The sequence below is a fragment of the Bidens hawaiensis genome, unplaced genomic scaffold (assembly GCF_021521415.1).
Source record: "Bidens hawaiensis isolate Kalapana, Puna unplaced genomic scaffold, B.hawaiensis_p1.1 tig00032895_1, whole genome shotgun sequence".
In the NCBI taxonomy this organism is placed as follows: domain Eukaryota; kingdom Viridiplantae; phylum Streptophyta; class Magnoliopsida; order Asterales; family Asteraceae; genus Bidens; species Bidens hawaiensis.
In genome coordinates, this window is record NW_027495634.1 from 67,001 (window position 1) to 92,037 (window position 25,037).

The following is a 25,037-nucleotide window of genomic DNA, read 5'->3' on the forward strand; positions in this document are numbered from 1 at the left end:
ATTTTAAAACAAAAAGTTTTCGTGTTGACCCGAAACCTAGAATTCGGACCAAAGAACCAACCTGAATTACTTCGGTTCAGGTTTGGGTTAGTATTTTTTCTTGGGTTCAAGTTTCTCAGGTCAGGTTAGTTTGGGTTTATGTACGGGTTTTCTTGGGTTGGGTTTCATGTTACGGGTAAAAGTGGCAGCCCTACTTTCAACGATTATAAATAAGAATCGCTACATTCATTTTATGTAACTTTAAATCTTATAATATTATTCTAACTCAGAATAATCACTATTACTTGAGAGAACATTGGTGGTTTTAACATAATTGATCACTATGTTCAAAACTACCAAAACCTCATGGAGAATCCACACAAGTGGGACTCAACGCTCCTGACTTGCGAGGAGGTTACAGACCTACCCGCATCATACCCAAAGATCAAGCAGGAAAGTCGGGAATTTCTGCAAGTGACATAAGGACTTCCGCGGGAAGAATCCCCATGGAAAACCTTAAAACTAAACCCTTTTCAAAACCCTTTGCTTAAGTCCAAAAGTTCACCTCACTTTATTAAACATTCATGAGAAGAACATTGGACTGGGGGGACTTGAAGAGGTAGGTCCCAGCAGAGCCCAGTTGGACCCGCAAGACTCACCTTGAAGAGAGACGTCTGCGCAGAAACCAACTGGATCCGCAGGACCCACCATGCTCAGAGACGTGACGTCCTTACGCGCAGTACGCAAGCTGTTCCCGCAGGAAATGCCTCCCAGTGGTGAAGTACTCTGCCTGTTCCCGCAGCTGCGGATACAAGCCATCAGGGAAGGCCACCCGCGCAGCAAGGCTACACGCACAAGGCACTTAGCTCTCAATAGTTCAGTTGTCACCTGAAGGAATGAGCAAAGCCGGGAACAATCCCGCACAAAGGCGGGAGGGGGAATACTCCCGCCCAAATAAGCCAGTCCGTATGATACGGGAAAGATCTGACCAAAGATACGACAGCTCATTGACAGCAGTATGGCGAGCAGCATGCTCTTGTACTGTATGTCACTATTAGCCGCTGCCTACTCACCAACTCCTGTCATACCACGTGCATAGCCGGCAGTTGGTGGAAAAGGAATAGTACACAGCAGGCCTGGTCAATATCAGCCGCTGCCTACCCACCAACTACCAGCAGGGCACGTGCGTAGGCCACAGTTGGTAGAACAGGAACACTATTCAGCCGGCCACACCTCCTTGGAAACCTACCTTCGGCTATAAATACCCCAAATGTTATGATCTCATCATCTGATCATTATATACTATCTCGTATTACATATTATACCTGATATCTGCTCTAGCAATCTCTTAATATACATTTATATTCAAGAGCAATCTAGTCTGATTCTCACGCCGGAGGGTGGTCACAAGGAGGAACCCCCCCTTCTCAGTGACGAGCTCACGGTGTCTGTTTTGCAGGTTATCAGAAGAACCATCTTTGCCGGGTCTAACCCCTCGTGGGAAACATCTATCTAACCCCCAGGTTACCCGTAATCTGCACGGGGTCCGATTAGTGTTTCTTCATTGGCGCCATCCGTGCATAAAAGCTAGAACTTCATTTCTTTTCAGTTTTTTCAAACTTCTGGAAAGATGGTTAAAGAAACTCCGGTAACCACAACCCCACCTACTGGGAGGGATACCGGCGACTACACAGTTTTTACGAACACTACCCCGGTTACCCAAGCCGGGGCAAGTGCAGTAAATTTTACGAACACTACCCCAGTTACCCAAGCTGGGGCAAGTGCAGTAAACAACCATCCCCTGGGATTCAATAATACCCAGGCGGAAAGACAACAGACGAGACTCCCCCGCCAAACACTTGAACAAGTTAAAGCGTGGGCGGAGGCACGTCAAAAGGAATTCCAAGCTGAGTTGGACGAACGCTTGCGTTCCGTCCAACAGGCTGACGAATTCGGATACTGGGACAATGATTCGGAGGAATCCGATAGTGACGCAAACCCTCGTCATAGGGCGAAAGGGAAGCGTAAGGAAACGGACTCCCAGCCGAGAAGGCATTTTGAAGAAGCCTTCAAACCAAAAAACACAGGTGGAAATCCACGTGACTTCTCGAAAACATTTACACCAACGGCTGCAAAGGCGGGAACGTCCAAATTTGCAAGGGATATTGCGGAAGCAATCGTCCCGAAAAGTGCCAAACAGATGTCCAACATCGGCACTTACGATGGTATATCTGATCCAGACGATCATTTGAACAGGTTCATAGCGGGGGCAACCGTCAGTAGCTGGACGGAACCTACGTGGTGTTACATGTTCCAAATGACGCTTGTTGGGGCAGCTAGAGCGTGGTTCGATCGTCTACCGGTCCACCACATCTACGATTGGGAAGACTTCCAGCAAAAATTTAGCCAACACTTCAGCCAACAAAGAAAGTATACCGAAGAGCAATGGACAATCCTCAAATGCATTCGAGAGGAAGATGAATCTTTGCTAGACTTCATCACTCGCTTCAACTCAAAGAAGCTAAGTCTGGGTAATATCAGCGAAGATCTTGTTCGCGCTGCTTTCATCCAGGGCGCAAACGACCCAGAGCTCATCCGCACCTTAATGGGTAAAGATGGCATGCCATCCACATGGGATGCCATCATGACAGCAGCAAAACGCTTTGCGGAAACGGAGAAGCAACTGGGTAGAGATCTCCCCCAGAGCACAAACCTCTACACCCAGAAAACAAGAGAAGACAACGTCCTTACCGCCCGACTAAACAAAAAGCGGAAGCTAGGCATTTGGCAGTCAAGGGTAAACTTTGACACCTCATCCGGCTTGCAACATCGGTTAGGCGGAAGGGATAACGTACAGTCAAACAAGAACTCCAGATGGACGCCACTCACCAAAAGCGTCACCGAGATATTCGCCACTGAGGAGCTCCCATGGCCAAAGGCTCCAATAATCCGACATCATCACAATGCTGATCGGAGCAAATACTGTGACTTTCACAGGACAAAAGGCCACAACACTGAAGAATGCATAGACGTAAAGGACATGGTCGAAGCATTTGTCAGAGATGGGACGCTCGCGCACCTCGTGGCGCAATGAACGCTGAGCAGGCTGATGCGTGTAGAACCCCAGTTGGGGAAAACACGAATAAAATTTCAGCTTCAATGTTGGAGACTACATACTGCGCAAACAACGAGATCCCGAACTAGGTGCATATCGGCTCGATGGCACTCCCATCCCAACAACATGGAAGGGAGCTCAATTACACAGTTTGCATGTAGATCAATTCCAAATTTGTAAAGAAAAGGCCCAGAGCCACTTCTAATGGAAATGATTCTCCTTAGAACATCGACGCTGATGATTTTACATTTATACTTTTATGAACTTCCAACACTGATGCCGGTTTTCACCGCATACATGTGAAAGTCGTCGCGTGGGGAAGGCGGCAAAACCCGCATAAACCCAAAAAATGGCAAACCTTCACGCAGGTCAGTTAAAGGTAAAGTTCAGTCATCCCACTAAATGAAAGTGCCGGTCTATCCGCATGAATCATGATATAGGAAACTGAACACTAACCTATTAACAACCGCGCGTCGAACGGTTAATTTATTCAACACCGATGCCGGTTTTCACCGCATACATAAGTGTGAAAGTCGTCGCGTGGGGAAGGCGGCAAAACCCGCATAAACCCAAAAAACGGCAAACCTTCACGCAGGTCAGTCATAGGTAAACTTTGGTCATCCAACTAAATGAAAGTGCCGGTCCTAACCGCATAAATCATGAGAGGAAACCGAACCTATTGACAACCGCGCGTCGAACGGTTAACTTATTCAAAATACTTATAAAAAATTTCTAACAGGATGAGGAAAACCTCCACGCAGGTCAGATGTAGGTAAAGTTTAGTCATCCTACTAAGTGCAAGTGACGGTCCTACCCGCACAATCACGAAAGAGGAAGCAAAACTTCAACCTATTATCTACCACGTTCAAAGGTTAACTTATCCTAAACACTTAGAAATTTCTAAAAAGATGAGGAAAACCTCCACGCAGGTCAGATGTAGGTAAAGTTTAGCCATCCTACTAAGTGCAAATGACGGTCCTACCCGCACAATCACGAAAGAGGAAGCAAAACTTCAACCTATTATCTACCACGTTCAAAGGTTAACTTATTCTAAACACTTGGAAAATTGCTAATTTAAACTAAAGTATGCAAGACATAACGTTTATAAAGCAAGGAATCCAGTGAAAATAGCGGTCTTACCCGCACAAAGATTTATATTTCATAATATTCATTACAAGAATGGCCGGGTAACTACCCGCCTACAAGAATATAAATCTATACAAGCTAAATCTATCCTAGCAGTGGGAAGGGATCTTCAGGATCAAGCTTCAGGGCCACTTCCACTTGGACCAGCACCATCAGTAGAGCGTGGCGGTTCAAGGAAAGCTTTAAGGATAGCTAACCCATCATCAGCAGCAGCAACTTCGTTCACCTTCTCCACCACCGGATGCGGGAAGGCGGCATACTGATTCACTGCTTGGTCGTAAACAGCTTCAGTATCCACATCAAATAAAGGGAAGTTGGAAGGCGGGATGCCTTTCTCAACGAACCCTAGACCAAGCAGGAAGCCGGCCTTTTCCCCATCCTCATGAGAAGTGTTGAGGGCTGCGCTCATAGCATCGTCATAAGACGTATCCGCGAAGACCCGATGCACAACCTACAAGAGAATACAAGTATCAAAACCTTTTCTATTTACAAAGAAAAGCGTGAAGACATGAAGCTAAACATACCTGAGACAACGCTTCTCGAAGAAGCCATTCCTTGGCAACCAGAGCCTCCTGAAGGGCAGCTTGAGCTTCGTTACGGGCGCGTTCGGCTTCACTTTTGTTGAGGTTGGCAAGCAACACTTCTTTAGCCGCAGCCTCTTCGACGCCCTTTAGCTTCCGCTCGGTGTGGTCAAGCACCCCCCTCTGGTCCAAGATCTCTTGGAGCTTTTTGGCGTCTTCCATCGCCAAGGCATCATGAGCCTGCTGGAGAGCCTCTAATTTGGCTTTAAGCTCCTCATTCTCCACGCGTAGAGGCTCAGCAACAGCTTCAGCCTTGGTGGCCCTTTCAGTTGCGTTCCTAGCAGTTTCCTTAGCCAGCCGAAGCTGTTCATTAACAGCTTGGGCAGCCTTGGAACGGGCCTCGAGACGGGCCTGAACCTCAACTTCAAGGGCCTTGAACGCCTTTTCCTTCTCCGCGGCCGCGGCGGAGAGCCTCCTATTCTCCTCCCGGACAGCCCGCGCCTGAGCTACTTCTTGAATTCGAGCTGCTTTTAACTTGTCGTTTTCACGACAAAGCAGCTCGACGCGCGGCTGCATCCGGGCCAGGAGAACCCGAAGCTCATTGGTTAGCCTACCCTCCTGGTAGCTAGCCATGGCTTCCCCCAACGCACCACTGGGAGCTGCGTGACGAGCCCACTCCACGCACTCCACAGGTGTGCGAAGGGTTGTTCCTCGGCGGATGTTCCATCGTGGAACATACACTTCATTGGAATCCGACACTGCAAAAAACAAAAAGCAGTTAGGAAAAGATGATATATATAAAAAAAAAAAAAAAAAAAAAATAGGCCAAAAGAACCCTACGCACCTGTAGGGTCAATAACAGGCCGATAGCCGCCAAACCCATCACCTGAACCCAAGGGAAATCCGTCCAAGAGGTCAGGTAGATGGGAAGGAGGCAGAGGTTGGCGAGAAGCCCCATGCATACCTGAAGGATCGGCCGTCGTTGCCGATGACGGAGGAGGCATGGTGAAGGCCGCCGCGGTCGCCGCTGCGGAATCCGCAGCAAAAGTAACCGCCGGCTCAGTGAAAGATGCGGTAAAAATGGCACTGACAGCCGGCGGTGATGTCATCACAGCTGGAACAGTTGGCTCAATGGAATGAGCAACTGAACCAGCGGAAGCAGGCGCAGCCGCCTGGGTCGTCGCCTCAGGAAGGCTGACCAAGCCTACCGTCATGGGCGGGGGGGTACTCTTCCCCGCTCCACCCTGGAATGCGTCAACATCCACGCCTGCACAAAGAAGATAAGTATTAATGATGGAAAGCTATGAAGTTAAAAATAAAGTTTGTACTTACGGGTTTTCTTGAGCCTAAAAGTGCGGACAGGCGGGGATGAACCCGATGGAGCCGGCCTCTTCACGCCGGTCACCGTTGTCATCCTGGGCTCTCCGGAGGTGACAATCGTCGCAGCCTCCGGAGCAGTGGTCTTATCACCACCGGGGTTCCCCGCCACCTCCTCGCTCTCGGCCTCTGAGTCAGACCGAGGCACCGGATCGGCAGTGGAGGCCACCTTCTCTTTCCCCTTCCCGCCGGCAGCCTTCTTCCTCCGCACCAACGGAGGACCATCTGCGGATTCCTCATCAGAACATAAGATTAGAGGAATGCCAGCAGAGGTTTCAGCATTGAGGGGTCGAGGGTTGAATAGCGCCTTACCTGGCCGCCTGGCGCTCAGGATCTCGTGGCCTAGCGGGTAGACCTCCACGAACCGATCCGCCGTCTGTTCAAGGATGGGCAACTCGTTCTCGTCTAGAGCGCGAGTACCCATCCGAGCGGGACTGTCAGCCTCCCGCGGATACAGGAGCGACTGCAAGTCGTTCCCCTCTGAAATAAACAGGAAAGAAGTTAGAAGAGATTCTAAATCAACAAAAAGAAACAGAGCATACCGTAAGGAACAGAGTTCAAACCGTATTCGAGGACGATCGGGATCTTTTGCGCATCCGCATCCTTCCACACCCGGCTCATCCCGAGCATCACCATCCCGGACTCCGCAAACCAGTAAACCGGAGATTGGACTCGGGATATCTTCGAGAACCATTCCGCCTCCTGGTAGTTGGAGGCGTGAAGGCTTGGGAGATCTTGCCCATTCTTAAATTTCATGGCAAGGGGGATGGCGCGAGCGGAGATGTAGAAGAACTCCCGCTTCCACGAACGAAGACTGCGCTCGGTTGCGCAAATCTTCAAACCCTTGATCCGGGTTATCAGGGTATACCACCTCTGGATGCACCTCCAAGTGTAGAAGGTCATCAGGCGGTCGACAAAGGGCTCAATGCCCAGAATCCGGCACACCCACTCGAAGTGGCGAATCTTCGCGATCGCCATCGGGTGCACCTCGGTCAGGTGTACACCGTGCCTCTCTAGGACACGGTACACAAACTTTGTCAACGGGAACCTAAGATTCCCATAGACAAAGAATGCAGCATATACCCCGATCTTGCCTCTAGGGGCATCATACACCATCTGATGGGGTTCAGGAAACTCAGGCTCGAGAGACTCGAGCATGAACTTCCTGACGATGTACTGATATAGATCGACAGGCAGAGCACACTGGCACTCGCCAGCAGTACTCTTGTCATCGCCGTGCACCCCAGCCTCCTGGGCTGTACCCTCAACATCGTAAACAGAAGACATCTTGCAGATGAAAGAAGAAAACGATTTCGAGAGAATGCTCGACTGAAAAGTTGAGTATTCGCCGGAAATCGTTTTGAAGATGAAGAGAAAAGTGAAAGTGTGGATTACAAAGAACCCTCTCCCCCTTTATATACTAATCGCAATTAATGCGATGAATTTAATGCGGAAGAGAGAGAAATCGAAGGTGCAATGAAACTATGACACGTAGCAAAAAGCAAGCTGGCAACAGCTGTTGAAAGGACGCGTACCATTAATTTCGCGGCCACGCGCCCGAAAAATCGGGTCCACGCGCCTGAAAAAGCGTCTGGAATGACCATGTACTGTCACGTCACCATAACTTCCTGCACGTCCTGACACAGTCAGAAGAAATCGTCGCACGACGTTTCAGAGGTTTGGACTGTTTGTTGGTGCACATTTTGTGGCCGTCGCTTGGCGAATAGTTTAGAATGTTTATGTTGTATGCTGTACACCTAGGTAGTGGTTCACGCTGAAAGTGATCCATTTGAAAGAGCATTTTCAAATGGATACTCATTCGATCGAACCAGTTTCTGATTCGATCGAATGAGTCTGCCATTCGATCGAATAGGACTCATTCGATCGAATGAGTCTGCCATTCGATCGAATAGGACTCATTCGATCGAATGAGTCCTGACCGAATGGCAGCGGGTATAAATACCAGCTTTCAGGCGTGAACAGGTAAGAGTTTTGAGGTTTTTCGTGCCCGGGGCCCAGGTGCTGTCCGGATGAGGGGGGAGGCCATGCTCGACCTCCCCCTGCCATAGACCGTGATTTCAGTGTTTAAACAAGCATGTAAGAGTTTTGAGGTTTTTATCAATGCGGGTCAGAGCCACGCACGACAAGTCCGTCGAGCCGTCGGTGATACGCTCCACAGTCCGAGGGCATCAAATTGTTGTTTCTGCCCAGATTCTTAGAGATGTCTGCGGGTTTGCAGATACAGACTCTGACCCGACCACATTACATCCTGCAGCAACGAGAGGATGTTTCGCACGCATGAAGTATGACGGCGATCTCAATGCCGGTCTGCTTCTCAAAGCAAATTTGTGCCCAGAATTCAAATATCTGGCGCACGTGGTGATGCACTGTCTGGGTCCTCAACGTACAAGTTTTGATAAGATAAGGGAGAGCATGCAATTCACCGTGGCAGCACTCGTGATGAACCGCCCCTTCAATTTCTCTCAAATGACATTCAGTCACATGGTGGAAAACATCACCATAAAACAAGGGGCGGGTGAGAAGTTTCTACGGTACCCGAGGTTTGTGCAGATGATAGTTGATGACCAGGCACCGGGGCTGTTGAAAGAGAATGACGGAGATGTGGTAAAGCTAGACCACATGAAGAATGAGACTTTGAACCGTCTCAAGTCGTACAAGGATCGTCCAACAAGGCCCCCACACAAACGTTGTTTTGGGCATGTGGCGAATCCGTTTTATCAGGCTCCACCAAAGAGGAAGTGGAGGAACACCTCAAGTGACTCAGATGTCGAGGACCTTCCGTATCAGAAAACCAGTGATGAATCAGACACTGAAGACGAAGTAGTCCCTGAGGACACCAGGACTGATGCAGAGAAGGAAGCTGATACCTACTTAAATGTTGAAGATTTGGAAACCGGTGAAGAAGTAGTGTTTGAGGAGCAGCCTGCTGATCAACCGACAGGTGAAGAAAGGCCGGCGAAGAGACAAAAGAGGAAGGTTACTCGAAAGTACAGGAATTTATTTCCCAGCCAACCTCGTCCCGCAATGTTACCATCAGTTGGGACCTCTTCTACTGCTCCTCCAGCACAACAAGCTCCTCCTCCAACACCTCAGTCCGCACCGCCACCTCCTCCTCAACCTCAACAGGAGATCTCCCTCCCTCCCAAGGTCGCTTCTGAAATTGCCGACCTGCACAAGGCGATGATGCAGATGTTCATGTTCAGGACACAGCAGGAAGAGCATAACAGAATCAGAGATGAACAAATGGCTCAACTTCAAGCTGACAACGACAGGTTGAAGATTGAGAACACTCAGCTCACTGCTACTGTTGCTGAACAGGGATCTGCTATCACAGAGCTCAAAGAGTCAAATCAAAGCCTGGTAGAGTCCAATAAAAGCCTTGTGGAGTCAAACAGAAACCTTGAAGCTAAGGTGACTGAGCTTAAAGGAGACGTTCTTCGTCTGGAAGGTCCAGCTAATGTTGATGTGGACACCGACGAGCTGAACTCAGATGATGATGAAGGTGAAGGTAACTGAGTGATTTTTGAGTGAATGTAGTGAGGATTTTAATGTTTAAATCTTGTAATCCTTATTTATATTCCATTTTCATATGTAATTGTTTTGTACTTAACGTTTATGATATTACATATGTTTATTTAAAAAATTTTTTTTTTTTTGTTACTGTGTTGTGATTATTAATCAAGCAGGTGATGCTGATACATCAAATGTCCAACCGCTGCAGTCAAAAACAGCAGCGGAGTTTTTCACGTATCTCTTGGACAACCCAGATGAACAGCAAATCTTCTCAAGTGGAGACTTGGAAGAAGGTGAGATTTCGCACAACTTCACGGAAGAAGAGCTAGAGCAAATGTTCGAGTTTTCAAACGAAGAAACAGGCAAAGTTCTGGCCTTGCCTTCAACAGAATCCACATCTGCTGCAGCTGCTTCAACCGACTCACCATCACCGACGGCCGCTGATCCGACACAAGTCGATCCTCCTCACTTCGAAGATGTCGAAATAGAAGACTTGACAAGGGAAGAATATCCTGAGTACTACACGTCGCAAACTGACGATATTCCCAACTCATCAAGCTTCTTTCAAAACGTAAACGAGGAGGAAGTGCAGAAGAAGGCTGACGAAAGGTCAAATGCTATGAAACAGCCGTCTGAAGCCGATCAAGCCGAATTTAAAGACAAAACAGAAGAATGCAAGAAAGCGTTCAATGCTATTCTTGAAAAGATCAGGTCTAAACGCCAAGCGAAACCGACCATTCCTCACACAAAGTCATATGATACTAAGGGTCGGAGAACCTCTGGAGAAATCCTAGCTTGGGCGTGTCTGAAAGACCTGAACTGCGTAGCTGTCAAAAGGGAAAAGGGGGTTGAGTACTATCAACGAATCACAGACTTGAAGACTCTTCCAACTTACGATCTTAATCGTCTTAATTACCTGGACATGCTATACGCAAGCTCATCTCCATTCGCATCGTACTATCAGAGTGTATTACGAAAGGAATACAACTCAAAATGGAGATTGATTACACCGCAAAGGCCAAAGCGTTATACAAGTAAAAAGGAGATCGATCCGATCACCAACAGGCCGAAAGTCATTTTGAAGTACATGCCACCACTTACAATGAAGAAGATTCCGCTACGAAAGATGAAGCAGGACTTCTACAAATCGTTCAGGCATTGGTACTACGACGGAAGACTACATGAAGCAGTTATAGTGCTCAACGACAATGGTAATTGGAGCACAATCCGCATTTTTGATCCTATGTGGCTCACCAACTTGTCAAGGGAGGATGTTTTTACTCTATACAAGACAGAAATTCTTTATGCCCCCGATGACATGGAGCAAGCGCTAAAGTACAGAAATGTCATTAGGATCTGTTTTGCCTATGACATACATGCAGGATCTAACTGGAAGGAACAACAGAAGAAATATACACAGGGAACCAGTGATTAATTGTTATATGTTTTGTTTATTTGGTTTCTTTGTAATTCAAAGTTTTATCTTCTGGTTGTAATTGTTTTTGGAGTGATTTTAATATACTTTGGAATATTGTGCTAGATTATGCTTTACTTTCATGTTTGATAATCTACTACAACTGTGCTTAAATGTTAATCTTATATTCCATTTGACAGCATCTCATGATATGTGGAACCTATGGTAAGTCTGACGGACTGCACCATTGGATCGTGAGATAACTCCATGAAGACAGGAGTTTGGTGGATGCAATGAGGGCACCACTAGCTTTGAGAACAGAGAGGGAGAGATAACTCCAAGGGGGAGTTGCAGTCGAGCAAGAAATCTCGATTGGTTAAAACATAAATAGAACTGGCTCCAAGGGGGAGTTTGTTAGGACATGAAATGTCATATATATGTCCCCAGTTCTATCAGGGTAGGTCGGCGTGAGACTAAAGATAGTGAAACCTAGTTAACGTATTGTAAATGTCAAACGAAAACTGGTTCGATCGAACAAAAGGTTGATTCGATCGAACCAGGCTCATTCGATCGAACAAAGCTTCACTCGATCGAATGAGAGACTCATCCGATCGAATGAGTCTTCGATATATAAACGTTACTTAGGGATTTTCAGAAAAGGGAGCACACATAACACACATACACAGCCGACCTGTTCCCCGGAAATCCTCTCTGCCCGTCAACCCCTTCGGTCCTTTCCTCCGCACCTGGTCGTCATATCATCCTAGGAATTGCTACCGTTTGTGTCGTTGATTACCACCGAGTCGCCGTGTTAGTAGGATTCCGCACTCTAACACGTTGCCCCCGAGAATCGTTGGGAAACCGTCTCCCGATCGGTCCTAACAAAGTGGTATCAGAGCCACGGTTACCGCTAGAAAGGTCTAACAACCGATCTAGCAAGCCGAGCTCTTGATTTTCTGCGTTCTGGACGTTAAACTGTTGGTGTGTTCTTCGTGTTCTTCGCGTTTTCTGGGCTGGCGTTGAAGGAGTCGAATCAGTACATTCGATCGAACGAGTTCCCCATTCGATCGAATAGGCCTATTCGATTGACTGATTCGATCGAATCAGTCTTCCCGCTCAAAAGTGTCAAATTCAAACGCAAGTTTTCCCGCCCAGACAGCCTGTTCATTCGATCGAACCAGATGTCTTCATTCGATCGAATCAGTTTGTATTCGATCGAACTGGTTTTCCCCGCTCAAAGTGTCAAATTCAAATAGCTGATCGAACCAGTTCTTCATCCGATCGAATATGTGCTTCATCCGATCGAATCTGTGGTTCATTCGACCGAACCAGTTCTCATTCGATCGAACATGTTCCAGACCAAAAAAAAAAAAAAAAAAAAAAAAAAAAAAAAAAAAAAAAAAAAAAAAATGAAAAAAAAGAGTCTGGAACGCCTGCTTACACGAAAATTTGCCCAAGCCATTTTTATCAGTCGGGAAGTCTTCTGAAAAAGTTTGGCGAAAATAAAATTTTTTCGACAAAATTTCCGGGAAATTTTCGGTTAATTGTCGGGTCAGTGATGAAGATTTTTCTGGACATCCTATACATGTTGATCACATTCCAGAAAAAGTTTGGTGACAGTGAAATTTTCACTGATATTTGCCGGCAAAGTCAGAGCGTTTAAATGTTTAACGGTTAAAGCGGCAAATTTGAAGATGAACAAAGCACAATTACCTGAAGGAATTATCGTCTACAAGTTTAATGGATAACCCCTTGTTCATTGAGCTTCTACAGTGGTGATTGTTATAAGAACACAGAAGAACAGAGAAAAGTGATTACTGATGAGGTATGATGTTATTGTGGGGTAGTCAGGAGCATCTGACTATTTATGGGCCAACCAAGTTTAATTTATTGTCCGCATTCTGAAGATTCTGCTTTGTGGAGAGAATCTGAGTTTGAGTTATTGTGGGGTAGTCAGGAGCATCTGACTATTTATGGGCCAATCATGTTAAATATTTATTTTCCGCATGTGAGAATTCCGCTTTGTGGAGGGAATTCTGTTGAAAATTGGTGATTCGCAATCACGAAGTTAATGATGTGTCTTTGTCTCCGATGATGAATCTGCATACAAACTAATCTGTTTAGGGGGAGTAGCTGTGGATTGGAAGCCTCTGTCATTTGTCCAATACATGTTGGTGAAGTAACCGTGTGGGTGAAGATTCGCCGATAGTAAGTCGCGCAGCGGAAGCGTGCATGTATTGTCATGTCTATATATTGGGATACACGTCAACGTCTGAGGGGGAATTTCTACAGTTGGTTGTTTTAAACAGATTATTTAGTCTGAAGATGTCAGCAATGGAGAACACTTTGCATCATTAACCGAGAGTTCAGTCTAAGGGGGAATCTTGCTGCAATGATGGTATTCTTCAACGTGATTATCAAGATAAAGCAGAAGATTTGACTGAAGATTGCAAGAGGTGTCTACAGCAATTCGCAAGCAACGTCCAAGGGGGAATTTGTTGGTGCACATTTTGTGGCCGTCGCTTGGCGAATAGTTTAGAATGTTTATGTTGTATGCTGTACACCTAGGTAGTGGTTCACGCTGAAAGTGATCCATTTGAAAGAGCATTTTCAAATGGATACTCATTCGATCGAACCAGTTTCTGATTCGATCGAATGAGTCTGCCATTCGATCGAATAGGACTCATTCGATCGAATGAGTCTGCCATTCGATCGAATAGGACTCATTCGATCGAATGAGTCCTGACCGAATGGCAGCGGGTATAAATACCAGCTTTCAGTCGTGAACAGGTAAGGTTTTCGAGGTTTTTGCGTGCCCGGAGCCCAGGTGCTGTCCGGATGAGGGGGGAGGCCATGCTCGACCTCCCCCTGCCATAGATCGTGATTTCAGTGTTTAAACAAGCATGTAATCTTTCGTTTATCAATAAAGTGTTTGTTTTTATCTTTGATCTGTGGTTGAAACCTTCCGTCCCGAACCTGCTCGGATCGTTACCGGTCCTAACACTGTTCTTATCCTTTCACCAACTCTTCGAATTTCAAAAAAAAATTCAAAAATATTCAAAAGTAAGCGGGAAAATACCCCTTACCTTGGCAACCAAGTAACCATAAGACGGGTGCGGGTACAGTGTTAAGGCAAAACCCTTCACATACTTAGCACCTGCAGGGAATTGAAGCCAAGAATACCTCGGCAACCAAGTAACTATAAGACGGGTGCGGGTACAGGGTTAAGGCAAAACCCTTCACATACCTAGCACCCGCAGGGAATTGACGCCAGGAATACCTTGGCAACCAAGTAACCATAAGACGGGTGCGGGTACAGTGTTAAGGCAAAACCCTTCACATACCTAGCACCCGCAGGGAATTGACGCCAGGAATACCTTGGAAGTAAAGTAACCGTAAGACGAGCGCGGGTACAGTGTCAAGGCAAAACCCTTCACATACCTAGCGCTCCGCAGGGAATTGAAACCAAGAAGGATCTTCTGGGCAATGCTTGCGGAAACGGAAATAACATCCCCGCATAGCGGGAACGTCGAGAACTACATTGTTTGAAGCTCCAGGATGGAATTGGTGGTTTTAACATAATTGATCACTATGTTCAAAACTACCAAAACCTCATGGAGAATCCACACAAGTGGGACTCAACGCTCCTGACTTGCGAGGAGGTTACAGACCTACCCGCATCATACCCAAAGATCAAGCAGGAAAGTCGGGAATTTCTGCAAGTGACATAAGGACTTCCGCGGGAAGAATCCCCATGGAAAACCTTAAAACTAAACCCTTTTCAAAACCCTTTGCTTAAGTCCAAAAGTTCACCTCACTTTATTAAACATTCATGAGAAGAACATTGGACTGGGGGGACTTGAAGAGGTAGGTCCCAGCAGAGCCCAGTTGGACCCGCAAGACTCACCTTGAAGAGAGACGTCTGCGCAGAAACCAACTGGATCCGCAGGACCCACCATGCTCAGAGACGTGACGTCCTTACGCGCAGTACGCAAGCTGTTCCCGCAGGAAATGCCTCCCAGTGGTGAAGTACTCTGCCTGTTCCCGCAGCTGCGGATACAAGCCATCAGGGAAGGCCACCCGCGCAGCAAGGCTACACGCACAAAGCACTTAGCTCTCAATAGTTCAGTTGTCACCTGAAGGAATGAGCAAAGCCGGGAACAATCCCGCACAAAGGCGGGAGGGGGAACACTCCCGCCCAAATAAGCCAGTCCGTACGATACGGGAAGATCTTCTGTACTGTACCTGACGAGGTATGGGCAAAAGATCTGACCAAAGATACGACAGCTCATTGACAGCAGTATGGCGAGCAGCATGCTCTTGTACTGTATGTCACTATTAGCCGCTGCCTACTCACCAACTCCTGTCATACCACGTGCATAGCCGGCAGTTGGTGGAAAAGGAATAGTACACAGCAGGCCTGGTCAATATCAGTCGCTGCCTACCCACCAACTACCAGCAGGGCACGTGCGTAGGCCACAGTTGGTAGAACAGGAACACTATTCAGCCGGCCACACCTCCTTGGAAACCTACCTTCGGCTATAAATACCCCAAATGGTATGATCTCATCATCTGATCATTATATACTATCTCGTATTACATATTATACCTGATATCTGTTCTAGCAATCTCTTAATATACATTTATATTCAAGAGCAATCTAGTCTGATTCTCACGCCGGAGGGTGGTCACAAGGAGGAACCCCCCCTTCTCAGTGACGAGCTCACGGTGTCTGTTTTGCAGGTTATCAGAAGAACCATCTTTGCCGGGTCTAACCCCTCGTGGGAAACATCTATCTAACCCCCAGGTTACCCGTAATCTGCCCGGGGTCCGATTAGTGTTTCTTCATCACCCCTACATGTAATGTAAATCTGCTCCTGAAGGTGGTGGGAGTGGGAGTGCATCCCACACCCCTAATCATTCTCAACATTCTCTTTTCTCTACGTCAACGCCACATCTTTCTCTTTCAAATTCTCGATCCATCTTAATTTTAACCCTTGCAATACATCTCAAATTATCTTTCAACCATTTTATTTTTTTTCTTTAATTAAATTAACTAAATTATCTTCAAATTAAAAACACATGAATATATTAAATTAAAAAAAAACCTAAAATAACATTCATTAAAAAAGTTATATCTAGAAAACATTAAAACATAACATCCCTCGACTTTGCCTAAATTTGGTGTGTGGTACGCCTGCCGGTACCTCCAATTTGTTGATTGGCCCCTAGAAGTAAAGATCAAAAATTGTTTTGCGATATGTCGTGGTTGTTGTCCATCACGTGCATCCAAGCCCTTGCCAAAGCGGCCTCGTCATCAAAGCTCCACGAAGACAATCGTGTTCTCGGAGGCAGTTTTGTTTGCGTTGTGAAAAAAAGTATACAGACTTTGAGAATTTTAAATGAAAGAATGAATGTTTGTGTTTAAAATTGATTGAATAAAAGTTAAATTTATAAGGTAGACATAATTGATTTATTTTTGAATATTATCGTTCAACGGTAATATATCCCCTTCATTCGGGTAGGAGGGCAGCATGGCCAAGCCTCCCCGATTTTGTTTTCTTTGGTATCAGGGGTAGGGTTCCAGCCAGTAACGGACAACACCGGTTCCTCCTGCCCCCACTTCGTCCACCCTTATTCACATGTACATAATTTTTTGTTAACTAATGGATATTATACTATGGAGCATTTACATGTATCCCTTCCTAAGTTATCTTAGTACATATTTACCTAACTCTTAAAAACTAATTACATATTTTCTCTTCCTAAACTACATATATTACATATTTATCCATTTCCTTTAAATTAATTAATTAAATGATTGTTTTACCTTAATGAACTAATTAAAAGATCTATGCTCTTCCTAAAAGCACCAATTACATATCTTCCTAATTTAAACCCAAACCAAGTCGGTTTTAAGACGAACATACCGAAACTAATAAATTCAGTTGGAGTCAACGTTTTAAATCATTAGCAAATATATAGAAAAGTATTTTTAATTGTCTAACATAGTTTATAGGTTGTATAATTTTAACATGGGCGACATATGAACATACTTTATAAAAAAACGATTACTTTGACAAAACTTAATAGCAACATGCATGCACTGATGCACTAGATTAAAAGAACAAAAATAAAAATATGTCAAATGTTTACATTATTCCAAAATAAATCGTACCATCATTATACCAAGCACCCCGTTAGACTATGCGTAGCAGGGTGTTTTTTGGGTGAAAAATCCCCAAAGCGCCCCATACACTGCCCCTTGGGCTTTTTGAGGGGTATTTTGGGTTGGGGCTTTTTTTAGAAAGCACCCCTCCTTACAAATTTATACCCCACAAACCCTAACCAATCACAAATTTATCTTATTTATATTTTAATAAATTAAAGTGGCTCCATCTACTACACTCATATGAGGTAAAAAGCCCCCATGATGACATCGCACCACATGACGCAAAACACCCCTATATGAGCTCGATCCACTATACACGGTCTTAGTTGAGTTGGAAAGCTTTCAAATATTCCAAAATGGTCAAACCAACATTATACGACCCAAGAAATATAAGACACAAGATTATTATGCAGTTTTTTCTCATTTCGTTTTGCTTGTTGATGGTTATCTTGATGTGTTGTACTTTTGCATGTCTTTTTATGGTGTCAATAGTCAATACCCACCACAAGGCACAAAGCTTACATTTTCGTCTCTTGTTAATCTTATCAATTGGTTTAATTATATTCTTTCTTGATCTTCCATGAACGTTTAATTGTAGGTGGGTATATCTTCTCTGTTTCTATTCTTTCTCAACTTTTTTGTTTTACAAAAATACTTCAAATTAAACAACACATGTCAAACACTATGATATGAAGACTATGAAAGTTAACATTCAATATTGTACACAAAAATCACACTTACATAAAAAAAACTCATTTGTGATCTTAATCTACGTGTACATGTGTTTTTAAAAATAATTACTTGATTTAAACAGCAGCATTTCCCATATTAATGTTTAATCTGATCTGAGACCATGAAGCCGAACCTTCTTGCATCGAAGCTTTATCTTTTATACTTTTACCTAGCGTGAATATGCTTAAGGATACAATATCATCGCGTCAAATCATTTGCTTGCCCACCAAACATTGCCTCGTCCAATACCTTTACAAAAAAACTCATATATTGAAACAATATTCGTACGTATAAAATATGGTGGTGGTGCAATGCTTTACAATCTGCAACAAAGCCCCCCCCCCCCACCCCCAACACTACGAATTGCAGCCAGGGCTGGCTCCAAGAAGACGAAATTTTTTTGGGTCTTAAGTAAAAGAAACATTTTGTTGTGTTTAAACAATTTAATTTTAAGTGAGCATACTTGGTTATGATTTGAGTTGTGTAAAAAACTTTTGTATAAAAATAAACTTAAAATGTCTCAAATAAGACTTGAAGTCACAACCTCTAAGTTAGATGTCGTGCCGTACCTCTTTACCACTAAACCAAGCTAGTGTTTATGCAATTGTGTTAAAACATTGATTATACATATTTTTTTCCATAAAAATACATATAATTTTTTTATAAAAAAAAAAATTCGGGCCTAGCGGGGTGTCGGGTCTGTGGCCGTCAACTACCCTGCCACACCTTAGGGCCGGCCCTGATTGCAGCTAACGAAGACCACCGGTGAAGTCCACTCCCAACTCTTCCCCTTACTAACTGTTAGGTTTGTAGAATCCACACTAGGGGTGAGCAGAAAACCGAAAATACCGAACCGTAACCGAATGAACCGAAAAAACCGAACCGAAGCATTAACCGACGGTTTTTTTTTTTGTTTTTCTCAAAAACCGAAAATTTTGGTTTCAGTTCGGTTACCCATTTCAAACATACCGAAAAAAACCGAACCGAACCGATTAACTTTAAATATTATAATAAATAATTTAAATGATTGTTAATATATTTATACTAAGCCATATGCGACAACAACCGAAACAAATTAGGAGTTTGTTGGTTCAATAGATTTGTAAGAGAAATTAGAGTTTGTGAAAGGAATAGTAAATGTTAATATGTATTTTTGTACGTAGGAACTATTCGCATAAAACAATTAATAGAACAAAAAAAACAAAACAAAAAAAAACGAATATAACCGAACCGAAACCGAAATACCGAAAAACAGAAACCGAACGGTTTGTATATATGAAAAAACCGAATTTTCGGTTTCGGTTTCGGTTTCACCCAAAAACCGAACCAAACCGAACCGTGCTCAGCCCTAATCCACACCAACACCATGAAATCAGTCGTTCACCTGCAATAATTCATCGCTACACCATATTCAAGATGACGCCAAGTCACTGTTCCGGTAAAAGGACAAAAATGCCCTATGTGCAGACTGCAGTGCACATAAGTTTATTTGATTGAAAAACTTAACATCCGTTAGTGTAAAAGACTAAAACCAAGCCAAACATGCAAATAAAGGATGGAAAGTGAAAGTCATTTTCGAAAAGGACCTATTCCATAATTTAGCCAATTCAAAAGAACAAAAATTGTAATTTCTCAGTAAAAAAGGTAAAATGATAATCGGATAATAGAAGAGCATATATGTAATCGAAAGGTTTTATATGTAGTTCAATGGTAAGAGCCCAATAAATTTTGTAGATAATTAAACACTTTATATATAATTTTTAGTCTTGTCAAATCAAGACACATCTAAATTAAACTTAAACTTGAGTTTCTAACAAGTCAATCTCAAATAGTTTATGAACAGTTTAACGCATGCACGCCCTTAACAAAACTTGTATTTGCATGTACCGGTAAACATAATTAATCAGAAGACAATAAAAAGAACAGGAGCACCTTTGTATTTACACAATATTGTTGCTACATACACATTATACATATACAAAGAAGGTATCCTTTCAGAACTTACAGAAATCACTCTCAAACTGCCTTTGGGCAATCAAATTACGGGATGCCGTTTAACAGATTTAATCGACCCAAGACCAGTAGGTCTTGGGTCCCCAGATCTTAATCCTTTTCTTTAATCGTGCAGGAACAGTTGAACAGGACTGCAAACAATCTGTGGGTTGTGGACAGTGGCTGTTCCCGGCACATGACTGGTAACAAGAATTTGTTACATGAATGGAAACCTGTTCAAGGAGGAAGAGTAAGTTTCGCTGGAGAGAGCGGTGGTAGAATTACTGGTATTGGAACTGTGACAAATGGAAAAATGAAGTTAGAAAAAGTGAATTTTGTTGAAGAGTTGAAGCATAATTTGTTGAGCGTGTCTCAGATTTGTGACAAAGAGTACACAGTGCACTTTACTAAAAATGAAACAATTGTTCTGTATCCTGGTTTCAAGATACCAGAGGCATGGGTGGTGATGAAAGCTCCAAGAGAAAAGAACACATATATAATGTATATGAGGTCAACTGAGATGACAACAGAAGAGTCATGTCTTCTGTCCAAGGCAACTGAATCTGAGTCCGAGTTATGGCATCGAAGAATGGGACATATACATCTTCGTAAAATGAATTACATTGTCAAAAATGGGCTAGTGCTTGGAGTTCCCTTGAAGAATTTAACTTTGAAGATCAATGCTTATCGTGCAAGAAGGGAAAGCAACACAAGAAACCTCATCACTCCAAGAAGGTTAACTCAATTGTCAGTACCCTAGATCTACTTCACATGGATCTCTTTGGTCCCGTGAATGTAAAAAGTCTAGGTGGAACGTCATACTGCTTGGTAGTAACCGATGATTACTCTCGATACTCTTGGGTATACTTTCTGAAGGCAAAAGATGAGACGGTTCAGTTGGTGATTAACTTGATTACCAAGGTTGAAAACATTGTTGGGAGGAAGGTTAAGTACATCAGGAGTGATAATGGGGCAGAGTTTAAGAACTACCAGATGGAGATGTTTTGCTTACAAAAAGGGATAGACCATCAGTACAGCGCCCCGTACACTCCGCAACAAAATGGGGTGGCTGAGAGGAAGAATAGAATGCTAATTGAAAGAGCCAGAACCATGCTGGCTGATGCTAAACTTCCCGTGGTGTTCTGGGCTGAAGCTGTTGCCACAGCCTGTTATATCCTTAATCGTGTTTTAACTCTTAAAATATTGAATAAAACTTGTTATGAACTCATGCATGGTAGAAAGCCAAACTTGAATGGTCTCGAACCTTTCGGGTCCCCATGTATGATATTAAAGACAAACTCCAAATTTGGTGAGAAATCCGACGAAGGTGTTTTAGTCGGATATGTTGTTGGTACACCCAATAGAAGAGTCTTTAATTTATCGAACAGCAAGGTTGAGGTGGTATGTAACACGGACATTACAAGTTACAAATCACCAAAGCCTAGCACGGGACCCGCTGAAGCTTTCGACTATGATAAACTTTTCAAATCGTTTAATTTGCCTTACTTGGATTTTGCAGAAGTTGATGAGAAAATTGCTTCACAGATTTCGTATGATGAGGAGGAAAATATTGTGCAACGTCCGCGATACGATGAGAGTCAACCTTCCTCGTCAAGTGTTGCTGATATTCCTGCTGCCTCTACTGAGGAAGAATTCTACAATCCTTTTCACTCTCAACATCAATCACCCATAGATGAACTCTCTTCGAACTTAGAAAACAATCTGGAAGTCAGTCCGGTTCCGACTACTGGAATTCACAAAAATCACCCTTTGGAGAACGTGATAGGTGATCTGTCTGACGGTGTTCAAACAAGAAGAAGTCTGAATGAGCACACTTGTGTTTACGCAAGCATTAAAGAAACGGGTATCATAAATGAATGTTTGTACACCTGCTTCATCAGCCAGATTGAACCAAAGAATTATCAAATGGCTCTAAAGGATAGCTCGTGGGTCGAAGCCATGCAAGAAGAGTTAGCACAGTTCGAGAAGATGGAAGTATGGAAATTAGTTGCAAAACCAAAAGATGTACATGCTATTGGAACAAAGTGGGTTTTTAAATATAAGAGAGATGAGAAAGGAATAATCATAAGGAACAAGGCGAGGCTGCTAGTAAAAGGGTTTAATCAGCAAGAAGGAATCGACTACAATGAAGTGTTTGCTCCAGTGGCAAGATTGGAAGCAATTCGACTATTCTTGGCATTTGCTGCTCACAATGAGATGAAGGTGTTCCAGTTAGATGTGAAAAGTGCCTTTCTGAATGGTAAAGTCGATGAGGTGGTGTACGTTGAACAACCTCCGGGTTTCCCTGGCCCTGATTTTCCTGATCATGTGTACAAACAGAGCAAAGCGTTATATGGGCTACATCAGGCCCCTCGTGCCTGGTACTCAACCCTGTCTGATTATTTGCTTGAGAATGGGTTCGAAAGAGGAAAGATCGATAGCACGTTGTTCGTCAAGAGAAAAGGAGTAGATTTTCTACTAGTGCAAGTCTATGTGGACGACATCATTTTTGTTGCATCCAAAGTCGCCATGTGTCAAGATTTTGAAGCAGTCATGAAAAAGAGGTTTGAAATGAGCGCCATGGGCGAATTAACTTTCTTTTTGGGATTGCAGGTAGACCAGAAGAAAGATGGGATGTTTATTCATCAAACAAAATATGTCCATGATGTGCTCAAACGCTTCAAGATGGAAGATAGCACCCCATTTGATACTCCAAAAAAAAATAAAAAAAAATAAAAAAATAAATAAAAAATAAAAAATCACTTGTAAGTCCCCCCGGGGCGTCGCTGATCGATACGAGATCCGCACGAGGTCTAGAAGTGCGGAATCCTCCTAGACTCGTTTAATGGTGTAGAAGACGAAGAACACGATTACACATAAACAAACACACGAACAAACACACTAATGGGATAAACGAATCCGCAGATCCTTTATATTATAACCAAACCACGTTACAAACCGAACATAAACCAAAACACGACCGACCCGAGGTGAGCTCTACCTCGGGTCGTCCCACACGACTCTCCCTCTCTGTTTCTCTCTAGACAATTGAACTGAACACAAAACTCTCTAACTTTCTGGATACTAAACCCTAAACAAGACACACATATATATAGAAAACCAACTTCGCGGGCTTGGGCTTGGGCCAGTAGGCGAAGTTGTTCTAACTTCGCCTATGGCGTCTCCGCTGGTCAGAATTGCATAGCGACGGTCACAAAATGCACCAACAGACTCCCCTTTGACCGTTGCTCTCAATTCTAACAAACACAAAAGATCATCTGTTACAAAACATGCACCAACAGACTCCCTCTTAACTGATGATCTTCTGTTTGCTCCTTCTTGTAGGACTTGATTGCACTGTGATCTTCAAACTTGAACTTCACATATACATGCAACATCCATCCTGTCTTCAACCAGCCGTGTCTGAAACTGTCTTGTAACTCCACAAATCTACCAATCACCCGACGTCTTCCATATCAGATCTCCCCTTCAGTGTAAGCTTCTTCGACTATATCGATTGAGGTCTTTGACATGCATGCATCCCCATGCCTAATTGATCATGTCAACCAATCACGTGAAGTCCTTCTAACTTCACCAACACGTGAAGTTCTTCTAACTTCACCAACACGTGAAATTGGGCTCCCTCCACAACTTCACCAACACGTCGGAATTGTATAGTAAGATAAGATTCAATCTTCAACTACTCAACATCAAGTGATCAATTTCATCACAAAACCACCTTGACAGAATCTAACACACATGACCATTAGTTAATCCGAAGCATCTTCAATCACCATGGATAACGATCAAGAACATAAACAAATTAATTCCCGATTAAATCCAACTTGTTCTAAAATGGTAACAGGGACCAATTCTCGAACGCCTTGAAAATAACATAAATAATATGCTCTGACCGCAATCCAGTAATGACGAAAACCTTCAGTTCGATTTGACTTTCTTCAGTTGGTCAACCTCAAACAACAACAATTTCTTTGCCCACAAACACCCAAATATGTGTCAATATCCAGTTTCAATCAATATCCCACTCACAACTTCAACTCCATATCCAGAGTTGACCCGTATTTGTTCTCACGTAAGACCAATAGATACCAAGTTTCACTCGTTGTCGGAACAACACTTTCGGTCTCACAATAATCGTGTACACCTGGCCATACAGACGAAAACTCCAAACAATTTTTTTTTTTTTTAACTTCGCCTGAAAGTCAACTTCGCCTAAAGTCAACTTCGCCTAAAAGTCAACTTCGCCCCTCATTAACTTCGCCTGGCCATAACTTCGCCTGGTCATAACTTCACCTGGCTGCTAACTTCACATAAACCCTAAAATTTAAGTGACAACTTCGCCTGAACCCAATAACTTCACCTACGGCGGCTGTTCGGCCAAAAACGCATCAGAAACGTGCCAGAAACACCAAAACACAGATCTCGAACAATAGCATAAGAGCCTAAGGCTCTGATACCACTTGTAAGTCCCCCCGGGGCGTCGCTGATCGATACGAGATCCGCATGAGGTCTAGAAGTACGGAATCCTCCTAGACTCGTTTAATGGTGTAGAAGACGAAGAACATGATTACACATAAAAAAACACACGAACAAACACACTAATGGGATAAACGAATCTGCAGATCCTTTATATTATAACCAAACCACGTTACAAACTGAACATAAACCAAAACACGACCGACCCGAGGTGAGCTCTACCTCGGGTCGTCCCACACGACTCTCCCTCTCTGTTTCTCTCTAGACAATTGAACTGAACACAAAACTCTCTAACTTTCTGGATACTAAACCCTAAACAAGATACACATATATATAGAAAACCAACTTCGCGGGCTTGGGCTTGGGCCAGTAGGCGAAGTTGTTCTAACTTCGCCTATGCCGAAGTTGTTCTAACTTCGCCTAAGGCGAAGTTGTTCTAACTTCGCCTATGGCGTCTCCGCTGGTCAGAATTGCATAGCGACGGTCACAAAATGCACCAACACAACTAACTATTGTCTTTCATTTTAACTTGTTCATCTAATATTACTAACACTTGAA